The 16,292-nt window shown below is 46.1% G+C and overlaps 1 protein-coding gene across 1 annotated transcript in view; it reads right to left on the reverse strand.

The window, feature by feature from the left end:
• sema6bb (sema domain, transmembrane domain (TM), and cytoplasmic domain, (semaphorin) 6Bb) overlaps positions 1-12,672 on the reverse strand; it is a 127,545-nt gene extending 114,873 nt beyond the window's left edge. Inside the window, exon 1 of the mRNA XM_026159696.2 lies at positions 11,959-12,672. The gene's annotated coding sequence lies outside the window, so the exon portion shown is untranslated. The remainder of the gene's footprint in view (positions 1-11,958) is intronic.
• Between the last annotated feature and the right edge of the window lie 3,620 nt (positions 12,673-16,292).

Below are 16,292 nucleotides of genomic sequence, written 5' to 3' on the forward strand. Positions count from 1 at the left end.
TCACTGAACTCTGTATGAAGAATGCTTTTAATTAAGATGGTAATTAATGCATTAAAACCTACGACACCATAACCGTCACGAGCACGGAGAAACCGAAACAACGAGCAGGCAGAGGGACACACAAATCCGTCCACACAGGCTCAGTCGCCATCTAAATAAGATGGGAATCCATTTCTGACACAGAATGAGATGTCAAAGGGCTCCTTGCAGCCGTCGGGATGATCTAAGACAAAAATGACTCAATGTGAGTGGGCATTCTGATTTTTCACACTCGTGTGCCAGCAAACGCTTTGCCTCGTTACTCCAAAACCATGGCCCGCTCTTTCCAAGTGCACAATCGGTCACGTTAATGAGATGCACAAGAATTAGAGTCTCAGGAGGGTTTGGAGGAGAAACCGGTTGCCTTGGCCGTACAGCCTTAAAAACGAGCAACCTCTGAACGGGACCGCTGAGACGCCTGACGATCACAACGCCGTGTACCTGTACTCTGAATACATAAAGGTACTTTAGCTCTGAGAGTGCTGTGATAAAATCAGTGTTGTTTCCTTAATCACACTGATGCGGGCTGCTGAGGGAGGTGGACGGAGGTCTGGGACACGCCTAAAAACACGAGATGTGTTTACGAGCAAAGATTGAGGTTATTTCTATTACTAGCCTCCCCTGTGTGTCTGCGTCCCCTGGCACTTGGTGATGAAAGAGAACTAGTTCACCAAAATACAGCGACGACTCTGTGTTCTGCTTTGAGATTTATCACCGTGTTCACTTGCACGGGCACTCCTTAACCTTCGAGTCTAACCGAATATCGACTCCTCGGTGAAAACGGTTGTGTCGGCGAGCGCACGAGTGCTCGCGCTCATGTTGACGTTTCAGGAACTGTGTCTCGTTCTCTCTCTGTCTGTGTCATTGTGTCTCTCCAGGCTCTTCATTAGTTTCTGCCTGGGTACTAATGAGTGATACCTGAAACCTGCCAGTGGCCTCGGTCTATCCCTCCACCCAGCAAAGGGCGGCCTTCGGTGGCAGCGTCTCAACGCTTTTTTCAGAAGTTGGCTAGCTGCCTGCTGGAGCCGGTGGTGCTAAGGTGTATTAATGAGCCACTGAGCCAACCTTGTGTGTGTGTGTGTGTGTGTGTGTGTGTGTGTGTGTGTGTGTGTGTGATGACTAAAGAGTCCTCCGGCTGCCACTCCACATTCCCCCCACCCCTCCTCCTGATTCCACCATCCAGGGATCTATTCATTTTTAATCAGGTGAGTATCCCAGCTAGAGTCCTTGACTGTTGCCAGAGAAACCACTTGCACAAATACACGCAGAGAAACACACATACACACACACCCAACTCATTTCCCTATCTGCTCTGATTCACACTTTTACATTTGTAATCCTCGCTAATTTGTAATTTTGCTTCTGCGTGCTCCCCTCAAGAGAGAGAAACTAATTTCAGGAGTGAAAAGGGATTATCAGATGCAAACGAAATCTCCCCACCTCTCGACAAAGATACCGATGTAGACAAAAAGTGTCTCAAAGCCTGCTTCATCCTGGATGGTAACTCTCAAGGAAGAAGCAAGTCAACTGCTGCACTTGCAATTACTCCTTATCAGCAGCGGGGAGCGAACTTGACAATAGCAAGAAAACGCTGAGCTGTGACGGATCATAAAACACAGGCAGACGTGAGAGCGGAGAACGTAATCGGCTCGATTTGCTTTTTGGGAATTTTGTTTACGTACTAATGTATGAATAAGAGGCCAGGTGCCTAAAGAGTGTGTGTGTGTGTGTGTGTGTGTGTGTGTGTGTGTGTGTGTGTGTGTGTGTGTGTGTGTGTGTGTGTGTGTGTGTGTGTGTGTGTGTGTGTGTGTGTGTGTGTGCTCCACATAGAGAGCCGTTATAGCAGAGGAGTGTTATTACATTCATTAAGGCGCTCACAGTGGCTTGCTCTTCTCAGCTGTGTGGTGACTCAGACCTGTCAGACGACTAATTCTCTTCACATTTTTACTTGCCTTGTTGTGTTATTGCCAGACAAAGCAGGGGACCCTATCATATTAACCTACCCACCTACTCTCACACACTCACGCTCACTTTGACTGCAAAAATGAGCCGAAGGAACAATGGAGACACACACAGAAGAGGAAAAGATGGAAGAAGGGGGAAAATGTCTATGCTGGGAGACAGCTGGCTAAAGCCCGGAAGACAGTAAATTAGCCTTCTGATTAGATTTGAAAAGCTGCAAAGGAAATGAACATAATGCACCCAATTAAAAGAAAAGACAGCCATAAATACCGAGTGTCAAGCAGTTGTTATTTCTGCCTTGAATAAAGCTCCAGAGAGTGACAATAACAACAACGCTGTCATGTACTTACCACTCTGGCATCATTTTATGCTGTTACGATCCATATTGCTGCATCTGTCAACTTCACCTTTGATGTCAGAGCTGAATCAAACCAAGTTTGGAGGTGATGAGGAAAAGTAGATAACAAGCCAGACCATAATTGGTCCACATGTCTTTAAAGCCTTGTGTCATGAAAGGGGACAGAAATCCGAACCAGGGAGCAAACCCTGGAGCCCCGGAGCTATCCGGGCATTATAGCCTGGAGCCGTCCTCCCATTACGGCCTCAGCCCTGCAGAGCTTCAAAGCCACAGCACTTTTGTGGCCGCAGAGAGGATCCCGGTGCCAGGTGGAGCGGCACGAGCCAAGCCCAGAGAAAAAGAGAGTAAATAAAAATAAAGACTAAATGCTCAAAACGGTGCTGTCCGGCAGGCAAGCGATAAAAACTAAAACCTCACTCAAGGCTAAGTGCCATCTTTAACATTTGGCAGGAGCAGCGCTCACCAGTGTTTCTGTAACTAAGCACTCGGCTCGCACCCTCGGGCTTGAGCAATTAAAGACACACTCACTGAGACTCATCAATAACAGAAAAATTGAAGAGAAAGAAAAATCGCGTTACAAATGAAAGGAATGCTGAGGAGGCAGGAGGTGGATCCGGGAGGGAACTCACTGGCTGCCTGTTTTATAATGATTCGGATCATTTTGCTCTGTTTTTCTTGCTGTTACACCAACAACGTGGAAGCTTTTCCTCTGTTGCAACGCCCTTAATGTTGCATGCTACATGACATATCTCAAGCCTGCAGAGCTGGAGCTCGGGCATTTTCTGTCTTGTTTATTGCTTCGGTTTAAACTCTGGTATCAAGTTTCTTTGTGCTGCTGCTGCAGAAAGCCAGATGAGAGCGTGGCTGGTTTTGAAATGAAACAGAACAAGCGAGGCTATTTATAAGAAGCAAGCAGATAATTGTTGAAAAGGTTAGAGCAGCCACAGCAGGTAACAAGTAGGCTGCGTGTTGATGCACACAACAGGATGTCAAGGCACCATGGTGATGATGTTGCCAGGTAAGGCGAGGTCAAAAAGAGCAGTTGTTTTAGGAGTTACTGAAGTGGAGCTTTGTCAGAATCAATACACCCAGAGCCTTAAACAAGAAGACAGCGGCCACGTTATCGAATTAGAACCAACACTTCAACATTTCAGCTTTAGTGAAGAAGTACTGCGACTGCATTTATAAGGAAAGAGCACATAACGGCAGCAAAAATGCAATGTTTTCTGCCACACTAACATCACGTAATTGTAAAAGGAAGAGACAGAAACAAATGTGGGCTCAAATATCAAACAGTAGGATTAGAGAAATGTTTGAAGTGTGACATCAAACACACATGAGCATAAACTGGAAAACTATGTAAATGTTTTCTTTGTTTATTCTGTGTCTATATAGAGCAACATTTCCCAGGCTTTCAGAGACAGACTCGCATTCTCAGACAAAGACGCAAAATCGATACAGCAGAGCGAACAAACTGAACCGGGGAACGTTGCGGTCATCGTAACAGACATGTTTAAATACTGTGTTTATTGGACACGTTTGTGGCATAAATACACAAATGAGTAGCAGCGGGGGAACTCATTTATTCACCCATTCATTTCTTTCCTGCTCAAACTCATTCACCCACACATCCGTTCCTTCCTCGCTGTTCTCGTCTGTCGGTGTCTCTTCTGCCTGCGAGCCTCGCTCGGCAACCCGAGAATCCAAGGTAGCCAAACCTAAAGGACCTACAGGGCCGTGCATCATTTAATGACAGAGGCTGAGAGATGCCTGACGGACTGCCAAGTCCCGAGACGTGCTGCGTGAGTCGAGCACAAACACTCCTCCGTAGTGCGGACATGCATTCGCACATGTACCCATCGTCGGCATGTAGGAGGTGTGCGTGCTTGTGTGCGTGTGTGGTTGTGTGTCACGTTGGTCCTACCGAGACAGAAATCTTGCGAGTGTATATCTCGGTGGCGCCATACGGGACAAAGAAAGGGTCCAAGCTCAGGCCCCCCCTGAGTGTGATGATGAGGTAGGAGGATTCAGGATGACACGGTCCAATTTGGAGGTTTAGAGAAAAATCAAGCTATGAATAATGAGAACATGATCATGGACTAAAGGATCTACTGACTGGATATTGCATCAACATTTTTTTTAAAAGCCACCCCTTCTCGTCTTCTGCCCTTGCCTTCCCACAGAAACGAACGTTTGAGTGAACAAGCAAATGAAAGTAAATGCTGAAGCCTGGCCTGAGCTCTGAATGTCACAGTCAGTCACTGCAGCCTCCCTCTAAGTGATGCAGACAGAGCCCCATTCTGATTGCCTCACCAGCAAAGCCAAGGGGTGAAAAACATTTACATGCAAATACAAATGACCCACTAGCTACTGTGTGCACACTAGCTATGGTATTCTGAATGCACAGCAACTGCAGAGAAACCCGGCATAGAGCCGTTGCCAATCATCAGCTCCATTGTAGCACGCAGGCTTTAGAAGGAGGTGTTATGTGTGTAGGATATCAATTATTTTGCTTTTGTGGCTTATTGGTTTGTTACTGCTATTGTCACTGCTTCTCATATCAAGCGAAATGAATGTTAATGAATTCCGACCAGGACTACTGCATTAACAGATTTGCTGTGAAAAAGCTTAAATCCATAAATCATTTTCCACATAACTCCTTGGTATACAGACCGTCTACCATCCCCACAGAATCCACTCATCTCTGACAGCGGTGGCTAATACCGTGTAATCAACCATCCACTTTCAGCTGGAACAATTGTAATCCATAACCCATCATAACAAACATGCCTCTCTGTCACGCTCAAGTGGTTAAGTACCAGGGGACAGATTGCCGGTGGACGGGCCGAGTCTCCGGGGGTCTTGGACGAGGGGAGACCCTGGCTCTCGTCCTGGCTGTCTCACACGGCTGGGACGCTTGGATCGAGGACCCGCCTGCTGTCATCAGACCTGTTGCCTCCAGATGGGTCCCAGTCTGATTCTGCGATTTCTGTCCTCATCCCGCCTCCACTCCTTATTTCAGCTCTTCTCATCCGAGACATCCAACTCGACCTTGCCTTGATCTTTTCAGCACTTATTAACAAAGCCCCAAATCATCATCCTTTTTGTTCTTTAACCTTGACATTCAGCTTTGTTAGCTCTGTGTGAAGCTTTCATCTCATCTCTCCCTCATTGGATCGACTTCCTTGGCCAAAATCTCCACTGCGTGGGGGTGTTTGTGAGCGCGTGCACACATGCATGACGGTTGGGAGACGAGCAGACGCACCGCACAGCAAGACCTCTTTGATTCAGCACAGCAGAGACCCACAGCAAGGCTGTACATTAATTGGTGCTTCTGAGCCATTAATTTAGGCAAGTATGTTGAAGGACCCACTTTGCCTCCACTTTCCAAGAGCAACACAGGCTGAACAAGCCTCCTCTCAAGACCCTTCAACTGTTTTCCACCTCCCCAGCTTCCCCACATACCTTGCAGTGCAGCTCCATCCATAAACCATACCCTGCCCTGCCTCACTCACTCCCCACTCTCTCTTCATTTCACCATTACTGAGCGAGGAGAGACAGCAGGTCACAGTCTCTGCTCCGTCCCCTCCACCTCGCCAACTGCCCTCCGCCCGGTGCCAGCGAGCCATAGTTTTCTTTTTGTTTTTTCAGCATGACTGATTCCCTCAGGTCACCGAGCACATTAAGCTGTTAATTACCTCAAAGCACAAAACAAGTGGCAGCTTGGCAGCACAACGAGACATTAACTTTTTTGTTTTTTTAAAGAGTACAGTCAGAAACTTAAAACCGCGATGCTGGAGAGACCGGAGCAACACGAGCAAAAAAACCCAAAACAAAACAAAAAAGCTGTAGCAACAACAGCCGTAAACAACTCTGTCAGCAGCAGACTCAGACAATGCCGACGTGAGAACACTGATTTTATTTTTGCTCTTCCTCCGCAGCCATAAAACAACCAGATAAAGTCATTTGGGCTGGAAGTTCCCCAAAGAAATGAATCAGCCATAAAACAGCAGCGGGATAATACCAGCCCGGCCCGCAGGGCACGCTTTTTTCAGATTCACGCTGTGCCGATGCGGGAAATGATTCAGGATGTGTGTGACCGGCATCCTCTTCACCGTGTCTGCAACCGCACAGTTGTTAAACTGTGCCTTATTAGTTATGCTCTTCGTTATCATAGCAACCTAACAAGGGAGATCTAGCCAAGGAGGTGTACAACATGTGTCTGTGAATGCTATTATAGAAATGAGTGTTGCTATTTTTATCACATCAGAGAAGAAAAATAATATAATTGCGGCATTGCTGCTGGCACTGAATGTGGTGCTCTTTGCTTTGGGCCTGTGGAGGCTCGTTTCTGAGTGGGAGTCTCAGTCGGCTGGTCGTGTTGTATTTGGGACCAGAGACCCTCATTAGTTTCTTCTCTTGCTAAAAAAAAGGAGGCTCTGTTGACACAGAGACGTCAGGAGTGTGAGAGTAACCCAAAGAGTGTGTATTCATGTCTTTTTGGGGACCAAAAATTGGAAGTTTACTGTACTTATGGAAACCAAAATCATGGTCCCCACAAGTTTGAAGGCATTTTTGAGACTCAAAGTGTGGTTTTAGTGACAGGATTACAATTGGGTTATGGTTAGGTTTAGGGTTTCATTTTGCATGGTTAGGGTAAGGGGCTAGGGAAAGCATTATGTCAATTAGATGTCCCCAAAAGATATGAATGCAAAAAGGCTGTGGAAAACACTGAGCTCACACACACACACACACACAAATTGTTTATTTGCATCGGGGAAGCAAATAAACCATCTTCATCGCGTCTGTCTGCCTCGTCTTTCAGTCCTGGATCGCTCCTGGTTGGGTTTACAATTTACATGTGACAGTGTCTCTTTCTCACTGTTGCAGATAATGAAAGAATCTGCTGCTCGTACCTTATTCACAAACAGGAAAACACACACACACACACACACACACACGCACACACTCCCTTTGGAGATACAATAAGCCTGTATGGGATGGCAGCTTTGCAATGGGAAGCATCTTCATTCAGCAGCCACTTGGCCTGTAGTGATAGCTGCTGCATTCTTTGTTGCTGCCATACTGCACAACCTCAGGCTTACACAACACGATCCCACTCCGACTTCTTCTCGGGGACATTCTGTCACAGCTAAAGGGCACGGGAAAAATCCTGAAATTAAGACTTTACAAATTCTGAGGAGAAACTGGCTCGCGGCTGCAGATGAGAGCGGCTATACGAGGCAGACTTTTCAAAGAACACTGAAAAACCACTTATTATTGACTCTATTGAGCTTCACTTCTTTGAATACTCATCTACTCTGGCTGCCTCGGCTTATTTGCACTGGATGCATAAGAGACGTGAAGACGGGGAGATGAGAGCGAAAGGAAGACGGGGCTGGAAAAACAAGTGATTAAAAGATAAAAGGGAGAGACCAGATGATGAGGGAGCAGCGGTGTGTGATTAAATGGCGGTGGTGGTCCCATTGGGCTGTGGGTCTTATTGCATTTTAATGGGGGGGCTGGATGATCTTTGACCCTTTGTGAGGCAGTGGTAACACCTTAGTGCAGATCAAACTGCCAGCCTTGACAAACCCCCAACCCATGAAAGGCAGCTGGGCACTGAGAATGAGGTGTGTGTGTGTGTGTGTGTGTGTGTGTGTGTGTGTGTGTGTGTGTGTGTGTGTGTGTGTGTGTGTGTGTGCGCGCGCGCTCGCAGGGTCACAAGCAGATGTGTTTATCCTGCTGCTATGGCAACTCCAGCAGTAGCCTTGGGCAAATAACAACAAGCAAAGCAATGTGTGTGTGTGTGTGTGTGTGTGTGTGTGTGTGTGTGTGTGTGTGTGTGTGTGTGTGTGTGTGTGTGTGTGTGCAGGAGGGAGAATTTGAGATGACAGGATTTTCAAAATACGAGCAGCATGATTAAATATAAGTTTTCAATTCATACACCTCCTGCCTGCACCCCCACTTTCTCCCTCCCCGGTTGCTGGCCTGCCCCTCAATCATCAGTCCCTTCTTTTCACCTTCTCTTTCTCCAGCTCCACATGCTAAGTGGGAACATTGTTACGGTCAATTTGTCCCATTCAGGATCCCAGTGGGCAGTGTCCCTGCCCTGACAGCCTGCAGACGGAGACCACACTGCCTGAGAGGCCTTGACATCAAGGTCCAAAGGAGACTTAAGAGCGAGAGGGGGAGGAGGGGGGTGACGAGAGGTAATGGGGGGGGGGGGGTACTCTGAAGAGAAAGGAAGAAGAAAAAGAGACCTGGGTGCCGGGTTTAGCATGAGCCCCCCGGACCGTGCAGCTCAATAGTATTTCGTCTTATTTCATCTGTCAGGCTCACACTAGATTGATGTAGGTGGTGAGAGCTTTGCTCCCTCGAAGGATGCTTCGAATAGTTCTGCTAGGCTGGCAAAAACCCAAGAAGATGTATGACAGCCCAAACAAACCTGATGACACGATCTGGATTATTTATTCAGTTTATGAAACCTGACATCAGAAAACAGCACCACTGTCTAACCAACTGGAGTATTCCCAGTATCACTGCAGGTCTTTACTATCTGGGAGAGGGCAATGCCTGGAACTGGTTATCAATATCATTCGAGAAAAATGGCTTGGTGTTGTTTTTTTTTTTTTTAAAACAGGTAGCCCTCATCGTGATGGTGCACACGGATAATCATCTGTGCCCTTTAAAGAACAGATAATAGATGCAGAAGAACAAGAAGAAACCCTGGCAGTAAGGAGGTCTAAGAAGGCTTTTCAAATCCTAGTTTCTAATCACAGATTTCAGGTTTCTACAAATTTCTTTCTGCAGTCAGATGGAATGAATGTAAAAATAAAACCTTGATGAGGTAAGACTTAATGCCGTAACATTTTCCTCAGCCAATCTGGAAAACAACGCTTTGTCTGACTAATCTATGTTTTTGATTTCTATGCTGGAACAGACCCAGTCTCACAGGTGACGTAACCCCCCCGGCGGGGTGCTGGAGGAAGGTGCAGAAGAGGGATTAAGTCACTGCATAAAGGCACCTGTTATTTTAGCACACAGGGTGCAACACTTGCCCCGAAGCAAGGGGTGCAGAGCGGCTGTTGGTGTCAGAAATGAGGCACAAACAGGGCACCCATTCAAGCCAGGCTGGACAGTGCTGAATCACACTTGTATAGGGCTCAGACACACTGACTCACACACATGCCCTCACAAAGTCCATACACAGGAAGGCAGACACAATATGAAGAACACTGGTCCTTGTGGTTCTCTTTGACAGACATAGACAAACTCTCATTCTGCCTCCCTCTTTGACCTGCACACACACAAACGATTCCCATAACTAAATTGCGATTCCGACTCCAGACCGCGGTGGATCTGTCGAGGGCATGCGTGCATGGTGGGATATTGCAGATCTCCCTAAATTAGCTAACTTTATAATAAATCACTGGGCACTGCTAGCCAAGGATTAGCCAAGCTCCAGTGAGCGGTTTGTTAAGCTTCGAGGAGAAAACGCCGCCAAAAACTGACATCAGCACTGGGACCTTGGAACAGTCTAACCCCCTGCCTCGTTTCATTTAGCCTTATTATCCGAGTTCTCCATTGACAAAAAAAAAAAAAAAAAAATCCTGCTCCTACGTTTGGATCTAACTCGGATCTATTACTTTTTCTTCTGTTGGGGTTTTTCCACTAATCACTTTTAGTGCTCAGGACATCAGCTCCAACATCAGGCACACCATTTCATCAATCGCTTTCCTTATGTTTGCCTTTTATAATTTTTTGTGCTATCTTGTCCCCCACTGAGTCATTTCTCTTGGAAGGAGCAATGCTTCCTACTGTCTAGTTATTTATATACTGAGTGAGGAAGCATTTATCCCCCCTTCACTGCATGCACAAACTCCTCGGATTCAGCTTTGCTCAGGTAGCTCATTATGAATCCCATCAAAAGTCACTTTTGTGAAGCTGTTAACGAGTTCAATCTAATTTCTTTTTCAGTAATGCTTACGGTTATATTAGCCTTATCTGTCGGAAGCTCTAATGTCTGTCTCTTAATAATTTTCATTCCTCAATCTTGTTAACAACCTAAATTTTGATCAGTTTTTCCATAAACACGTCACAATGCTTCTCTCCTAAACTCTCACAGGGTGTTTGGTCCATGGCTTCCAAACAAATAAAACCTGTATCCATTACAGATCCTATCACAGCGGTATTTCCTCTGCCGCCTGTTTATTAATTTCCTGTGATAGCATTTGTCTTGTAATTACTGATTGTGTGATGGGCCTTAAAAGGGATGTCAGCACTTGAGAAAAAGAGGACAGCTCCCACTCTGTCACGTCAAAGATGCCTCGACACATTAGAAGGTTTCCAGTTCACGATCATCTCTGCGTCCTTTTCGCCACAAACTTGTATGTCCCTTAAGAAAGGTCTGAAACAGACTGGTGCAGCAGGATGTGAGCAGCAGGGACAGAGGAACTGTGTGGATCCTGCGGCAGCAACCCCGAGCCCTGGCTGTCAGAGTGGGTGACAGCCCGGACTCGAGGAAGAGGAATTAAAGAGGCTCTTGTCCTCGAAGGCTGATTGACAAGGTAGCGACAGAAAGGTTAGTGGAGGTGCTGGTATTCTCTTAGCTGTGCCTACCCTCACACTGGTCCGGGGGCACTGTCTCACTCTTTCAAGATGTCTCTCTTATTCTTCTCTCCCCTCACTTACACCAGTGCTTATTATAGGAATGCCTCGACCCTTGGGGACTGCACTTTCCAGTCCACAAACCTCAGCTTTGGACAAAAGGAAGCTGAAAAGCAATTTGAATTTGAAACAGGGACCGCAACAAAAACACTGCCCCCAAATGGGAGAACTTCAAGATACCAGGAGCCAGCTACTGAGAAGTAGTGGTCCTTGCACAAAAGCAAAAATGTGATTCTGATACTATCCAGCCAACTAGCCCAATGTACTGTAAAGACAGCAGCTACTGCAGAGGGAGGGGGGGGGGAGAGAGATGACAGAGCTTGAAGGCAGGAGTGGTGGACATTAGGGGCCCAGCGGGTAGGACTTCAGAACAGACCAGCAGCAGATAACATGCAATCACACAAATCCCACTCACTGCACAAACAAACCAGTTCACAGAGAGGGGCCGTCTGACCAATCGGGTTCACTGTGCGTCCACTGTTCTGCAACTCTGGGTTTGGAAATGATGTTTTGTAATTGAGCCTTACGCCAGAGTCAAAGAGGATAAATCAAGAATTCACAATGAACCCTCCGGGAGAACCTGTTTGACTGAGCTGCACTGACACCTCATCACGATGCAATTAGTCAAACCTTAAGGATGAAAATCCATACCGATGGATGGAAGGTGAAGCGCCTTCGGGCTGCGGGCAGCAGAAATCCGCCTGTTTTGTGCGTAGCTGCAAGCTACGCAGTATGATATTTGTACAGTGAGAGCGACTGTAGCGCTGATGCACAGAGACCAGGTTAGCCCGGTCCTGTGGGTCGGCTCGGTTCTGATGAGTACATTTCTTCCTATAATCATTTTTCCCCGAAAAGCGCTTTTTGGCGTCAAAGCGCCACAAAAAGCGCACCACACCTCACCTCCACACCGGACAGCTCGGTCCACTTACCTCTCACTATCAGGGACAAGAAGAGTGAAAGCAGCGCGAGTCCGTTGTGTCTCCTCACTGGGTACAAAATATCCGAGAGCGAGCTCGTTACTGCGTTACCAGATCCGGTGGAGGGCTTTGGAAACTACTCCTCCCTGCCGCACCTGTCTCTGGCAAACGCTGATCTCGTACGCTGGCCTGACATCCCCCAGACAACTGTCCGAACCCCCTGCTAGTGTGAGCGCACACACGGACACACACACACGGGGCACCACCTGTCCACGGTGCAGAACAGCCCACAAAGAGCTCCTATGTCGCGCGGCGACACATGGCATTCCCCGTTAGTGTCTGCAGCAGCACTCCCTCACAGCCGTCCGAAATCTCCCCCCGAGGGACGTGGACGCGCTGGGAGCAGTGGGTGACGAACAGGAGAAAGCGACAACGGGCGTCCGGCACAGTGGCACAGCAGCTGCGGCGTTTGGGACTGACATCTGCCGCTCTCAGCCTCGCGTCCTCACAGCAGTGCGCTCTCCTCCGCGCCTCTCAGAGAAAGAAAGGACTTTTCCTCACCGCCTGTGCGCCACACCTTCGCGCAAAGCCGGGCTCGGGGTCCAGCGCAAAGTCCCATTCATCCGCTGATCGCGAACAGTTCCGCTCCGTGAGCGGCACTCTGGAGCTCCGGTGGAGTCGGAAGACCTCGGCGTTTCTTCTAGTGGCAGTGTGAGCTACAGCATCTCCGGCACTGAGCCTGTTAGAGCCAAAACCTGAAGCAGAATCATGCAGCGAGTGGAATGGAATTGATTAATGACTAATTGGGCTTAAACGGTGAGGCAAGCCCAAAGCCTCCGAACATCAAAGTCAGGCAGCTGTTTGGGGCATGCGCGCTCCTACAGTCAGCTCAGTGTTAACTCAGTTTCACGGTGGCAAAGTGATGACTGATTAGTGGCGCTAGGCACGAGTTCAAACTCAACCTGAGGCACGCACCTGACAGAGCCCGCCGTTCTTTACTCCAAGAGACCTTTATTCTGAAACACAAACAACAGAAGGTTTGGAGAAGTTCCTCACGGTTCCGCTTACTGTGCTGACGTTAAGATGAAACAACGAGGCCGATTCAAAGCCGTTTCCTGATAAAGATGAGCATTTATTGCTCTCCTCTCTGTGGAGCAGTGTGGAAAGTACCTGAAATAGGCTTCCAGGGAGCAATAAAGCGGATCCAAATAGCCTACCCGAGGATGCATGTTGATCACACAGTGTCCCAGTGTCATCTATTCCCAACATGCGCGAAATTCACCACATTTAAACCTCGAAACAAACAGCTGAAAGACATTAAAATGCAAAAATGAAATCATCCCCTATGAAAAGAAAGTTGTTTTCTATTTAAAAAAAAAAAAAAACTTTTTCAAGTGGAAACAATTTTAATAACAGTTCCTAAAAGTGCTGCTCACTGTAATTCCAGAAAAGCATTCAGCAACTTTGAGCAGTTTCCATGCTGAGTTTAAGCTCTTTCTGTATTTGCATCTTCTCACTGAGCCTAAATTAACACAATAGAGGAATAATTCCGTCTCATTAAATCTCAATAAGCCTCCAGTCAAATCTAATTGTTCCTCAGCACAATTTGGGGTTTGTGTTTGAAATGAATGTGTAACCAGTTGTGTTTGTTCAAGTGACACTGATATAAACAAGCAGGACTTTGAAAGGGAGCGGTGAGAGCCGGCAGTGCTGTTGCTGTGTTAAGTTAAAGGAGTTTAAACCTACTGGACCTTTCAGTGAAATTGCTTGGAGCCAAAGCTACTTTTAAGCTTTCATTCATGAATAATTAATTGCTGAAATAATGACTTTCGCAGGCTCGAAGGCTCATGTGTGTAGCTCACTCTCTTTAGCATCTTAATAAATCTACTGCAAGTGCTCTGACAGCCTTCATACAAGCTGCTGATCACACAGCAGAGCCTCTCCTATGAGGGAGATAGTCAAATAGCCATTCAGATTAAGATAAACTGTAATAAAGATTTCATCATCTCTGTTACTTTATGTAAGCAATACTAGTTTTTTAGCGGCAGATGTTGCTGCAACATGAATTTATCCCTTTTCTAAATCCACTTGCGTTCTGTGACTTTCACAGTATTGTAGGACTTTGCTTTGCTTGTTTGGTTTTTTGTTTTTTCTTATCTTCATTTGCACAGCCAGAATTTGCTTGCCCCAGCACTGTAATACTTATTAACATTATTTATCCTGCTTACTTTATCATCCCGTGCCGTCTGTGACTTTGTAGCTTCTGCAATTAAAACTTGAAACTTGTTTGTGTTCTCCACAAGAGAGTTGCTGAATGTCTTTGTACAGGTTGACTGCGGTTACAACAGAGGACACCTCTTCGACAGCGGTATCATTACTCAGGCAGACACGGTTTCCAACACTGGAATAATGATGAGTTCTCCTCAATCTCTCCAATTTTTTCTTCCATCCTGTCTCCTGCAAGCCTGCATGTCTCATGTGTCTATAAGGACCTGAACTAACAACATGCAGTCAGTGCAGCAATTTGAGTACCTGAGATGAGTGGCCAAGTGACTTCACAGAGTCAAATAGAGGAAAAACCTTCATTCCACAAGGATTTAAAATGCCCGTGTCCTTGTGTACACTCCTCAGAGTGCATGCAGTACATGTGTGGATATGCACGTGTGTGACCCTGATTCTCCACCCACATCACAGTTGGACAGCTTTTACTTAAATACTGAAGATACAGCAAAATCAGATTTAATAAATATTAACACAAGAAGAGTCATCGAGTCAATAAAATGTCAGAATAACATTCATTGGTTCTAACTACTGCTTGTATTAACCTTCATAAGCTACTTGGTATCAGCACAACCCAGACCACATTAAACTGAACTGGGTTTTTTTTATATCTGGCTTCCAAGATGTCAGACTTTCTTGTCATCTTTTAAAGTTGTCTTGAGCAATAGTTCTCCAGGCTTTCTAAAGTCTTTCAAAGATTATGCACTGCACTCTGATACGTGTCTACACGAAACAGACAACTTAGCAAAGAACCAGTTTTAAATTGTAAGACCTGACACAGTACCCGAGAGACGCATCTGGACCTTCAGCTGATCCACCTACTGTTCATTGAAGCGTCATCAGAGGTACAGCACACAGCAGGTGGCTCTGTCGTGGCCCGGGGATCTTGGTGATCTTCTTAAACTTGATGGAATTATGATCACAAAGAAGTCTCATCAGATTTTGATCATCCTTTTTCAAAGCACTCTTGTTCTTCAGGAGACTGTGGAGACCACGAACATTAGGTCTACATACTTTCTTTGTCGCTCAAGGATAGGTAACACTGGCTCCTTCAAACATAACATCTCCTAACCTACGGGAAACGTGAAAATCTAATGATGTCTCTCGTTCACAAACTTCCTCTTACTACTGCTGGCAGTGGTGTTCTACTACTCTAATATTAAAAAGCTCTCCAAAACCTTTTTTTTTTTTGTTGTTGTTTTTGTTTTTAAATCCCCAGATTAGCCCTATTATTCTGTTTCCAGCTACTTTGCATAGAAATGATTCAGGACACAGAAACTTTGAGCCATGTTCAACAAAAGAACTCATACCGTTTCATCTCCTGTCAAAGTTTGTGTGCCGACAATAAATAAATAAATAAATATTCGTTTTGTTCATCCTCTTCCTTTCATCCCACTTGGTGTGTCAGAGCAGGAAGGCAGTAGACCTGAGCGTGATAAAAAGAAGAAGAGCTGCCATGAGAAAGCCAGAAAGCTTTGCAAAAAAAAAAAAAAAAAAAGAGGAGGAGAAAAAATACAGCCTTTGATGGGGAATGCACTTTTTAATCTTTCAACATGGGGAAAAGGGGAAGGGCAGCACAGTCCTCCCCCTTGGGTGTTTCTGTGTGCACGTTAGAAGCAGCTAAGAGGGGATATGCTGATGCCAGAGTTAGATGAACTCTTCACAGGGAGAGCTTTTGACTGCTAAGTTCTTTTTCAGCAGAAATGTGAATGCAAAAGAAAGAAGCCTCATTCTCCAGGGTGACCATTTTCTGTCTTACCAAAGTAGTCACACGGTTCACACAGTTGCGAACAAAGACGCACAGATTACATGCAGGGCTCATGTGATCAGACCCAGTAACCTTAGAGCAGTCATTCAGACTGTTCCGCTGAATCACGTCTGGACAGTGAATTTTATGGTTTTGCACTTCCATGTGCAAGATCCCGAGGAATTCATTAGTAATAAGAAAAAACTATGAATCATTTAAAGCGACAAACAAACCAGTTAGATTTGACTTGTAGCGAAAACTGCAGTATTTGACCTGCTTGAGTGATAGCTGAGGTTTAAGAAGTTAACTGGAAGTGCAG

Source organism: Astatotilapia calliptera, chromosome 23 (genome assembly GCF_964374335.1).
Source record: "Astatotilapia calliptera chromosome 23, fAstCal68.1, whole genome shotgun sequence".
Lineage (NCBI taxonomy): Eukaryota > Metazoa > Chordata > Actinopteri > Cichliformes > Cichlidae > Astatotilapia > Astatotilapia calliptera.